The sequence below is a fragment of the Dicentrarchus labrax genome, unplaced genomic scaffold (assembly GCF_905237075.1).
Source record: "Dicentrarchus labrax unplaced genomic scaffold, dlabrax2021, whole genome shotgun sequence".
Classification (NCBI taxonomy): domain Eukaryota; kingdom Metazoa; phylum Chordata; class Actinopteri; family Moronidae; genus Dicentrarchus; species Dicentrarchus labrax.
In genome coordinates, this window is record NW_026136724.1 from 1,375,638 (window position 1) to 1,388,348 (window position 12,711).

At 40.4% G+C, this 12,711-nt stretch overlaps 1 protein-coding gene across 4 annotated transcripts in view; it reads right to left on the minus strand.

Moving 5' to 3' along the window:
- The window catches only part of tmem121b (transmembrane protein 121B), a 616,846-nt gene that overhangs the window by 298,551 nt on the left and 305,584 nt on the right, over positions 1 to 12,711 (minus strand). The gene's annotated exons all lie outside the window — the stretch shown is intronic.

Genomic DNA, 12,711 nt, shown 5'->3' on the forward strand with positions numbered 1-12,711 from the left:
GGGCGACTCTGTCCCCCTTACTGCTTCCTCACCTTCTCCCTCCCCTGTCAGTCCGTGTGTCTCTCTGGTTCTCTGGCAGAGGACAAACGGCGGAGAGTCGAGCCTTCTCTCCTATTTAAGCCCCTCCACCAGGTCCCCAGTCAGCAGCACACTCCAGCTCATCCAAGAAGCTGACAAGCACCGTTAGGGAAGGCAGCGCATGTTGCTCTAATGGACCTCATTAAGCTCTACTTACAGATGTTCTCTTAACATAATTGATCTGCAGCGAGTTGAGAGGACGGCAACCTATTCCCCAGCCCCCAATTATGGCCCGGTAATTAGATCCCCAACCTCCAGTTCTCCACATTCACCCTTCTAACATTCCGAAATATCAAAGTATCTCTTTCTCTCAAAGCGACCGCCCCCCTTTCCCCCACCCACCTCACCTCCATGTCTCCTCCTTCCTCCCCCTCCCACCCACAAGACACTATTGACAGTCAGATCTGCTAACCTTTGTAGTGTAGCCAGACTTAGCAGTGCACTCACTCCAATTGACAGAGCTCACTCACTCTTCTATTCCTCCTTTCTCTATCCTTGCCTTTTTCTATCCGCTGGGAGACAGAGAAAGAGAGTCAGAGTGAGTGGCACAGACGGAGAAAGACGAGGGGGAGAAGTAAGTTAGCACTTTCGATAAAGGGTTGTAATGATAATATCTGTCAAGGGATAATCTTTTTTTTTTCCATGGTGTCTTTTATCTTAAATAATTCCTCTGATGGCAACTTTGAGCAGAGAGGGGAGGGAGGAGGGTTACAGGGAACCGGTGAGGAGTGATTGTGCAGCTTTTATAATGTCAATCAGTGCCACTCCTATCACCCATCTAATTAGCCAGAGTGCTAAAACAGAAAGCACTTCGGGAGACGGTAATGTCACGCTTTTGCACTTTAAAAATAAGGCAATTTCACACTGACGTATAAAAAACTATTTGTGATGGGGTGTAATCAGGTATTTTCTTCTTGAGCAAGCAGTGTTGGATAAAATGTTCTTTATGTTGTCACAGATGTACTGCACATAATTCTTCTGCATGTTTGGATGCATGACCCATATTGAATGTTCCTTCCTCGGTGTGTGTGTTTCCACAACAGACACATCAGCACATGAGACTGGCACTTGTATTAGCCCGGACGACAGAGATCTTCGAGTGTGCTGATGACATCATAAAATGCATCATTTCTATTAGCAAGCACAGTTTGTTGTTTAAAGTCTGCATATAGTCCAAATTTATGTTGCGCTATACATCACCTATTATGAAAAAAAAAAAAAAGAAACGTTTCTAGTGCGCACTAGATAGTATCTAGTGCTATCTTGTGCACACTAGATCTTATCTAGTGCGCACTAGATAGGATGGAGTGTTGTGGGGAATCAGCACATGGCTCATTTAAATATTAAAATTAGCCATGTGTTAATAGGTCACAACACGAAAATGTAACCAATGAAATTACTTATTTTGACACACATTTTAAGCCAATAAGTATTAAACTAACAAGGTAATGTGTCAAAAGGCAGACTGTTTTTGTTATTTTCTCAAAAGGAGGACAAATGAGTGTCTGGCTGCAGGACAGGGCATTTAAATGCGGACTGCAACAAAAAAGGTTACAGATTAATTTACATTTATTTTTTAGTTACAGACAAATTAGTTTAATACTCATTTGAATATTAAAATTAGCCATGTGTTGATTCGCCACAATATGGATAGTATCTAGTGCGCACTAGATAATACTAGATAGGGATCTAGTGCGCACAAGATAGTATCTAGTGCTCACAAGATAGGGATCTAGTGCGCACAAGATAGTATCTAGTGCTCACAAGATAGTATCTAGTGCGCACTAGAAACGTTTCATTTTTTTTTTTTCCCCATGTCCCTTTAGGGGCTCCATAATACTCCAATATCTGTCCCAACAATACTAAAAAAGTCATCTCTTATGTATTTTCAGGTACTGTTAATGATATTTTGAGTCATTTCCTGAAAAACAATAAAACATTTTTGATGACCCTACGGTGGCCAACAAGGGCAAACGCGCCGCAAATGGCAAAACGCTGCAAACACGGGAATGATTCAAAACCAAAAACACACAAACACATAAAACAAATGCAGCAGAAAAACGCAGCAACAGAAAAATGCTGCAATCACAGAAAAGAAGCAGAAGCAAAAACATACAAACCCACAAAACAACTCCAAGAGAGTGCGCCAGGCCACTAGGGGGACCCGACCTGAGGGATGGACCAGTCCTGTGAGACCAGACCCGAAGACATGAAGAAGAAGAAGAAAGTTGGCTAAGTTTTGGAGAAGACAGTAAAAAGGTATGTTTTCCTTTATGTCTTTTTTAAACACTTGGCCGTAATCTTTTATAATATTATATTATATTATTATTATTATTATATTTTTATAATAATATAATATTAAAGAAGAATATTATTATAATAATTATAATATTCTTCTATAATATTATATTATTATTTTTATAATAATATAATATTATAAAAGATTACAGCCAAGTGTTTAAAAAAGACATAAAGGAAAACATACCTTTTTACTGTCTTCTCCAAAACTTAGCCAACTTTCTTCTTCTTCTTCTTCTTCTTCCATTTTGTCCAGTGAATTTGCAGTGTTTCTATCTGGCAGTTGTTTTAGGGTTTTGTGTGTTTTTGGTATTTGCAGCGTTTTTCTTTGGCATTTGTTTTGGGTTTGTAAGTTTTTGCTTCTGCTTCGTTTCTGTGATTGCAGCATTTTTCTGTTGCATTTGTTTTTATGTGTTTGTGTGTTTTTGGTTTTGCATCATTCCCGTGTTTGCAGCGTTTTGCCGTTTGCAGCGCGTTTGCCCTTGTCGGCCACCATATCATCCTGCACTTGGGGTGGCATATACTAATTTTGCGTCCAATAAAACATTTTCTCTCTTACGACACCCCTGGAGCGGAGTGTTTCTGAGAGTCTGTATTTTACATACATATATGGCTGGGCCTCACTGATTACTGTACAAAAGCACAACTTTATAACTTCAGTTATTTTGGTGAAACTGGATCATATTTTATGGAGAAAATATTTTCGGCTTTTCCCTCTGATTACTTTTCTGATGGACTGATAGCTTTAACTATTTGCTAAAGTAGCTAACTGCTAATCACCTGTTGCTAACGGTAGCTGCCGTTAGTGGAAAAAATAACCAAGCTCAGCAGCCGAGGTAATTTATACAGTTTCCTGATGGAAATCTTCCTCAAAAGCAGAACCACTAACTGCCGTTAGCTCAGTTAGCTGTGCAGCTAACCTAACTGAGTCAGCCCTGGGATGCCACCATCAGTCACAGAGATTGTGTCCAGTCCCAGGTCTGGCTGTGTTCACTGGAAGGTAGCTACTGACACTAGCTCATGCGTAGCAGTGTGGGTGTACGCACAACAGTACTGGCTGCTATAAATGCCAATCAATATATATAAAACCCTCCCTAGCTGCCTTTTTTTTAAAGGAAACACATAAATATGATAGATATATGTTTCATGGGAACATTAAGGTGTGTTTTTCTGCCCTTGAGGTCTAGCACTTCAGGAGGCTTGTATTTTATAGTTCTCCTGTTGTCACCACACAATCCAATCCAATCCAATCCAACTTTATTTGTTTATTTGTAAAAACAACCAAAGTTGACCAAAGTGCTGTACAGGAGAATAAATAAGACATCATAAATGTAAACCGTGATGGTGATGATGAAGACCACTGTGAGGAACATAGACAGTGATGGCGACAACACTGGAAAGTTCCCGTGGCAGACAACATGGACGAAGTCCGACAGCGACGCTCTTTCTCACAGTCGTGCCCGGCGTTACACCACCTGTTGTTTATGAGCACGGACAGTCCCCCTCCTTTCTTTATGCCGGTCGCGGTGGTGTCCCTGTCGGCTCGAACCATCTGGAAGCCGGGAATGGTGACGTTGTAGTCCGGTATCTGCTCGTGTAGCCACGTTTGTAGGGTTTAAAGCTCCTCTTCTTCATCCTCCGTTTAACCCCCCGCTCTGCAGCCTCGCCGTCTCCTCCTCAGCTCCTCCGGTATGGAGGGTCTCTCTCCAGTCAGGATGCTAGGGTGCCTCAGGGTGATCATCTGGTCGGGGGTATAAACAATGCGACTCGCCGTCGCCATGGAGACCCGTGCAGCTCTATTGATGTCCAAAAACTAATAAACTCATTAGTAAGACACACCATGTAGCACAGGGTGACTCCTTAATTACCATGAACACACACACTGTAGTTGGCTCAAGTTGGTTGTACAAATCTTTCTGCAAGAAATAGGCTAGTCACTAGAGCACCAAATGTGATATGTCATTTATTAGGGACCGAGCCAGCGACCGGCAAGGTCCCTATTGTTTTTGCTTCGTTTCTTATTATTATTTTTAGCCCCCATTGACTGCGATTTTGCCCCCCTGAACATATACGAAAAGTCAATTTTATTTGGCAAAGTGGTCAGACCTGGTGAAAATGGGGATATTAGATGTGTCGCCTTCGGGTCTGCCACTAGGTGGCGCTACTATCATAAAAAATGCATTTAGGCTAATAACTTCTGCATAGTTTGTCACGCATTCAAAAAACTTATATCCACGCGTTCGGTGAATGGAGCTGAATCTTCCTATATAGGCCCCGCCCACTTCCGCCTGTAATTTTTTTTTGTTAGAGCACGAAATGTCCTTAAAATACTTTTTCGTGTTCCTCCTACACGCTTTGTCTGATTCGCACAAAATTTTTCACCTAGCACCTGGGGACCACCCTGGCAAAAAAAGTAATTTGAACATTTTTGAAATTTCAAACAATAAACACGCTATAAAATTAGCACTTCCTTGGTATGTCCGATTGACACCAAGCTTGGGTGCATAGTTCCACATGTCTTCCTTAAGCATTGTGCACAATTTCAGGCCATTTCCACTAGGTGGCGCTCTTTAAAATGAAGAAGTTTATATCTTGACAACGGTATATGTGATTAAGATGAAACTTTGTACGATGCTTCCCCATGGCTCCATGAGGCTCACTTAAAAAGGACAAAAAAAAATACGCCACTAGGTGGCACTCTTTTAGCATGATAAATCACTGTGCGGAGACCGTAATAGTTATGAATATGAAATTCACAGGGCACGTGTAGAGTAGTGCCTGAAGCTCACATACCAAAAATCGTGTTTGTCGTGTGTGTAGCGCCCCCTACAGGAAAAAAAACAGCAGCCCCGGCGCCACGTTTCACCGATATGTACGAAACTCGGTACGCACGTGTAACATGCGGGGATGTACAAAAAAGCCTCTTGGGCCGAAAACCCACAGGAAGTCGGCCATTTTGATTTAAAGTTTCACTTTCGGCAAACTTTTCACGTTGTATTTGAACGAACTCCTCCTAGGGAATTTATCAGATCTGCTTCAAAATTAGTCAGTACAGTCAAAAAATGGTGCTGATTAAAAGTTGTGCTATTTGTGCATGTACGTTAAAGGGTGTGTCCGTGGCGTTCCCTCAAAGTTGGCCAGGTTGAATCGAATGTCAAACTGTGATGCTATTTCCGGCATTTAAGGGATTCTGTTTTAACTAACTCCTCCTACAGATTTTATTAGATTGACTTCAAATTCGATCACTTCAATCTACACACATTGGTTATCAAAAGTTGTGCTATTTGTGACTGTATGTTTAACCGTGTGCCCGTGACGACGTGTCGAATTCCACCGATTGGCCATCAAACAGATAGTACTCATATCTTCAGTGTACAGTCCCACCTTGAACACGTCCTCATAACCTCAGCGTACATGATCCAATCTCAATGAAACTTCACGTGTTTGATAACAGTCCCACCCTGAACACGTCTACATGACAATATTCAGACATAGTGATAGCACCACCTACTGGCAACAGGAAGTATCACGTTTTATACTTTCATGTTGTACTCCTTGCAGGATGATCAGATCCAGCTGAAATTTACTTATAAAATGCAAAACACATTGTTGATGATATGTGTTGACTGTGGTCAGGGGGCGGTTCTGTGGGGTGGCGGGAAATTTTGATGGACCACAACAAAACACGAATTCGCTATAACTTGAGTGTACATTGTCCAATCGGCTCCACACTTCAAATGCTTGATAACAGTCCCGCCCTGAACACGTGTACATGACAATATTCAGACATAGTGATAGCGCCACCTACTGGCAACAGGAAGTAAGCGCTGCGTGGCGATTTTGAGCTGATTAACGGCAGATTTTCATGTTGTGGTCCGCACGTGTTACGACGGCAGGCGACGCGGCCGCAGCACGCCCCGAGTTGCGTGGAGTGCGAGGTCCCGCCCAACGCTGCTTGCAGCTTTAATTTTAATTTAATATAGACATCATGGAAGGTAGAACATACCAACATATGCACCTGTGCTTACTGATAAAATAAACTGAACACTAGATGTAAAAGAGTAAAGTATGGTTAAAATTAGTGAAGGACTACAGATGTACAATTGTGCATTTTGAACATAAACAATGCAAAGCCTTACGCATTTGTCTTTCTGCCTCATATCACTCTCACCCTCCTACCAAAGCTGGTTGCCCTGTGAAACCTCATGCCTTTTAGGGCCCATTCTCCATGACCTCAGTCCTCGCTGTGATGGTTTCTCGTTTTCTCAAAGATGCCTCTCCACTGCTTCGTGGACCCAGGGCAAAGCGCCCCAGGCTTCAGAGGCAGCTGTGACGCATCTAACAGTGGCATGAGACGATGGTCCATACATCTGCCTTAGTGGTAAGGGCAAAGAAACAGTGGAGGACCTGATTTCACCGGGAGGGGAGACCTGTAACCTGAATGCGTCACACGGTTTATTACACAGAACCATCTGGGAAGTTGTCGGTGAAAACTATTTGGAAAAGGACAGGCACTTTCAAAGAATACTGAGAAAAAGAAACTGCACATGTCCAGCTTTGTGTAAGCGGATACCGCATGGCTGGTATACCAGGATGTGTTCACTCACATATTTTGTACTGTATGCCATTGTAGGTTAAGGAGGTATTGGAAATGTATTACTAGCTGCAGGATGTTCTGCCATTAAATCAGACTTTAACCATCTGAAGGGACACATGCACATGCATCTGCATTTATAAAATAGCCAATAGGAGCAAAATGACTCTGAAATGACCTGTGATTGGCCGTAGTCATCTGTCACAGGCTACATTTCCAAAATCCTGAAAACAGAGCCAAGAAGAGGTGTAGAAGTCTAGTTTTGACAGCTTGAATTACGATATGCTAAAAGGTTTTTAAGGCATATTTGCCCAGTGATGCTGACTACATAACAGAGATACACCAGCACTTTCTTTGTGTCTGGAATTAATAGATTTATGGAGATGATATTACAAATATTTGAAACTTCTCTAGCTCTTTGGAAAAAGCTGTCAGTTCTTGGCTTTGTCATCTCTGGCCTTGATACCTTATCTTCGTCAGTATTTCTGTTGTAGTGACACTCATGATGTCCTCATAATCATTGCTGTCCTGTTCAGTCACATTGTGCACCTGTTTTCCTCCTTTCTGTTTCTCCAGTTTGGATTTGCATTTGACTGCAAAGTATTTTCTTTATCCCTGTCATTGCAGCACTTTACAAAAGCTGTACTTTTGCTCTTGTTCCTTTCATTTGTATATTCCCACAGAACATGCCAGACACTGGGTTTTTATCATGCCTTGCTCTTTGTTTCATTTCACAATTTTCTCCACCGTATTTCCTTCAATGGTTTTGCTGATTTCTCAAAACAACTGTAGACACTCGTCCAATGTCAGTTTTTCCTCTTTGAGTAATCTCTCTCTCTCTCAGTCCTGAGTAGTTGTTGCCACCAATACGTATAAGAATATCCTATTTCTCCAAGTTACATGTGCTGGCTAACACTCTGAGTAACATATGTTACTAGGGGTGTAAAGATTTATAGATACGAATTGGAATTTGGTTTTAACATTATACATACAAATACATTGGTAGGTGGACCCCTGGATCGAACTAAATGTACCAGGAACCAGTCGATGGTCTGATTCTAAAGTTATGAATCAGTTGACTGAAGCTTTGCTGCTAACAGCGTCTCCACTCTCTTGAAAGGTAAAAGGTCAACATGAGCGTCTCACGACAAGATTTACTTGTCTAGCCATTTGAAAGATCTGTTGGACAGTAATTAAGTACAACGGTAGCACGAAAAATCCTAACACTCAACTGGTGGGAAAACATGGTGACACCTATGCATGCAACAAGGAGTCTGTGTATGCTAATGCAGCTGGCACAAGCAAGAATGTCCAAGACACGGATATTAAAAACTTTCCAGCCACAACTTAGTTATAAATCAGTGAGGTCTAAGGTAATCACGGCAGAATTTTTTTTTTGTCTGTGTCTATTGGAAAAGCAGTACACGATGAGATGTAGGTCCGTGTATGTTTTGGTCATTGGATTTTCCTTTCAGAAACGGGTATTAAAAAACAGAAAATGAGTCGTTATTTGATTTTCGTTTAAAAATACAAAAATTATAATTGAAATACAAGGTCAAATCAGCCGCACTTAAATTTAGAGTGTACGAGTATTCTCAGCATTATGGTAAATGCGGAGAAACAGCGTATATAGGTTTTCAAAATAAAGGTATTTAGAACAGTAAGCTATAATTAAAATATGTTACATTAAAGTGTTTTATGCGCCCGTGATGAATAAAAAAACACTTTATATCAAGTATCTTTACTGCACCAGTTTGGAGAAATGCCAAAATAAAAGTCTCATATTTATGCCTCCAGAGATTGCATATTTGACCATATTTGAGGTTCTGTAAAAACATATTGCTCAGTGTTTCCTGGCTACTGATGGTATATTTGACTTTTACACATATGAGACTACAAACATACTTAATATCAAGCATTTTTACTGTACCCTCTAAATTTAAGTGCGGCTGATTTGACCACGGAGATCGGACTCACGGCTGGATTGACCGCAGTCTACTAGCCTACTGTTTCTTCTCCACAGCACCGTCCTGTAAATGACAACATCCGGTCTCAGAATATGAAAAAACAGGTCTTTTTTCTGTTTCTGTTTTCTAGTGATTTTATTTTTTGTTATATGAAATAGAAAATGAAAATCGAATAATTTTTTTAATTTCGCTCATACCCTTTCTGACCATGAAAAAGAAAAACGCCTTGTATTTCAATTTTAATTTTTGTATTTTAAAACGAAAATCAAATAACCACTCGTTTTCTGTTTTTTAATACCCGTTTCTGAAAGGAAAATCCAATGACCAAAACATACACGGACCGATGTACTTCTGAAATGAGACATTTGTCTTCCATTTTTTACCATGCAATAAAAAAAAAATACTTGGGATTACCTTGTATTTTATAAAATATATGTACTTGAAGGTAAGCAATTTCACTTTTATTGTGTTGGCTTATTTTAATTTAGAATGGGAAATAAATGTCTACATCAAACAAATGTTAAGAACTGTGTAATGTTATAAGGAGTTCAGTCTAGACCTGCTCTATTTGAAAAGTGTCCTGAGATAACTTCTGTTATGAATTGTTGCTGTACAAATAAAATTGAATTGAATTGAATTGAACTGTATCAGACTTTATCGAATTATACAGAATAGTTTCATATTAAAATGCATCGTCCCTGAAGCGTATCGTATTCCATGTATCTAGATACGTATCTGATTGTCTTAGAAGGGAGAGATGCACACCCAAAGTATCGCCATTCCTATTATTTCCTTGAAGTTATACCTTTCTTCTCTTTCATTTACCTAACTTTTGCAATAATTTTCTAAAGAAACACCTTACAGGTTTAGAACAGATGATATAAAGGTTTTCATGACTGGCTATAGGTTGAGGGAGCACAGACTAGTGATATCAAGCTGACACGGTTACCGGATGTGACTGTGAGTGGTTTGTCCCGTCAGTAACATTTCAGATCTCTGTTTCTCTAGGAGAATCTCGTCACTGAGGGCTCTGACATTTACTAGAGGACACTCCAGTCCCTCACTGCTATCACTCTCCTTCTATAGTGGAGTCCTCACAGGCCATCCAGGGGCTTAAGGATTGGATACTGCACTCTAGTCCTCTAGTCCCTTACACACACACACACACACACACACACACACACACACACACACACACACATTTTCTCTCTCTCTTTCTCTCTCTCTCTCTCTCTCTCTCTCTCTCTCTCTCTCTCACTCACACACACACACACACACACACACACATACACTTCTCCCCCAGGGGGATAAGCCAGGGGACTGTCTACACTAACGACCAGCAAAGCCTCTCCTTAAAGACACACTCAGTAATTGCTGCCAGTATACGACCTTCAAGTGGGGTCAGGGGATACGTAATTTTAATGACAACTTTTCCTCTCCCCTGCAGGCCAATTTTGTCTTTTGGCAGGAAAAGAAGTGGCAGAACTAAGTTCCAGAGACATCTTTCTTCAAAAGAGAGAATCACCTTCTGTAATAGGTCAGAAGGGAGCCCTCCAAATCTAAAGAATAGCTGGGCCAAAGAGTATTGACCCTTCTTATTACTCCACGGAGAGTTAATGGAGATTACTTAATTCAAGTGCCTATTCATTTAGTCAGAATATAAAACGAGAACAGCAGCAGTCAAAGAGCTGGGACTATGGTAATAGGCTCTCATTCTCTCTGACTCTGGACAGGAAATAAAAGACAGTGGCCTGTGGCAAGTGGAAGATGGAAACAGCAATCAAAGAGAAACTACAGCTTTAAACACTGGACATTCATGTATGATTTGTGTAATTTCAATGAAACATGAATAAAAATCTAATGCAAAATTGTGAATCAAAGATTATATGATATTATGAAACCCTCCAGACACTGGGCCAGTTTTTCTTGATCAAAATGACAGTTTTTAACATTATTACAGGCTATACTTAATTTGTGCCCTGTGTAATAAACAGAGACATGTTAGAATACTATCATAGTTCACCCAAATTTCACAATAAAATCCAATAGTATTTGCAAATTGTCACTGAACTTCTGCTGCCTGACTTTAGGTATTAAGAATCATTAAATTAACATTAGCCACAAAAGAGGTGCAGGTTTAGCATCAATACTGGCCCACATAAGGATGAGACACCATGTAGTTGCTTTTATGCTTTTTGAGTGAAGTATTACTTATTCCTAACTCCATCCACTCATGAAAATTGGACTATGTCATGCCTTCGCCACCCTAGAAAAAACTGGGCATACCCAATGCTAACTGAAAAGTAAGTGGGTATAGTGTGCAGACTACAGGAGAGCCAGAGGGAGCTAGGCTCCTCTTAATAAGATATAAGCTCCCGTGAAAACATGATTTGTGAAAATTTAAATAAAACAAATATTGCCAATATCTTATTTTTCCCATGCATTTCTATTTTTCTGAATCTTTATCATCATGGTTCATGCGTAAAGCTATTATTGATGTATGATTCATGCATGAGGGTGTTTCATCACTAATTCACTACTGACATGCTATTCTGTATGCTATACCATTGAAGCATTGCAGCACAATATCATAGAACTCACACATTTTAACTCAGGTATCAGAAAAAAAATAACTTTCTTGGTCCCACTGCGTGCCAAATTGCCATTATCCATATCTCTGTTTTGTAATCGGCAAACTGTGAGTCAATCAGTCAAGCACCTCCCCTCATAAGAAAAGGGGAGCTCCCCCAAAAACCTTGGTATAGTTAGCGCACTGAGTAGGTATATATATTCTGTATGCCTGTGTACCCTGCACTACATCACTGTGTTACCAACCGGTATCCAGCCACCAGACATGAGTAAATAAAAAAGACAACATAATGACTGGCGTTACATTCAAAATAACAAAAATAGCATTTGTTTATATTAGAACTGCATATTTAAAGGTAAATAAGACAAGCAGGGACGGAGACTCAGGGTGCCATGAAGTAGCACAAGGCAGAGCACAGTCATATTGGAGGGGGGTTGCTGATGGCGAGCTGCTGTGGTATTGCACTGGGGGAGCTAACTCCAACAAATCTATCACTATGTCTGAATATTGTCATGTAGACGTGTTCAGGGCGGGACTCTTATCAAACATGTTAAGTTTCACTGAGATTGGACCATGTACACTGAAGTTATGAGGACGTGTTCAGGGTAAGACTGTTACAGAATATATGAAGTTTACAGGAGATTGGACATTGTAGTTCAGTATTACACACACACGCGCACAAAGACTTCTTGTAAAGCTACTATATTAGTATTATCTGTTTTGTGGTGAATCGTCGAAATTTGACGCCACGCCACGGGCACGTCGTTTGACATAGAGTCACAAATAGCACAACTTTTTACCTGCAGTTTGTTTTGATTGTATTGACCAATTTTGAGATTGATCCGATATATTCCCTAAAAAAAGACCACAATATTCAAAATGGCTGACTTCATGTTGGGTTTGAGTTATGGGTCCAAGAGGCTTTTTTGCTTGTCCGATCATGATACGCATGCGTGCCAATTTTCATTTCAACAGAAAAGCAGATATTCGCCATGGCAACATGGTTCCACAAGAATTCTTAAGATTCATAAGATGTCATCATCATTGTCCTAAGGAACTTCTGACAGAATTTCAGCTGGATCTGGTCAATCTGCTGGAAGATATAAATAAAAGTATAGAAATTACACTTTCTTTCAACATTAGGTGGAGCTATCACTATTAGTGAACAATATCACATAGATGTG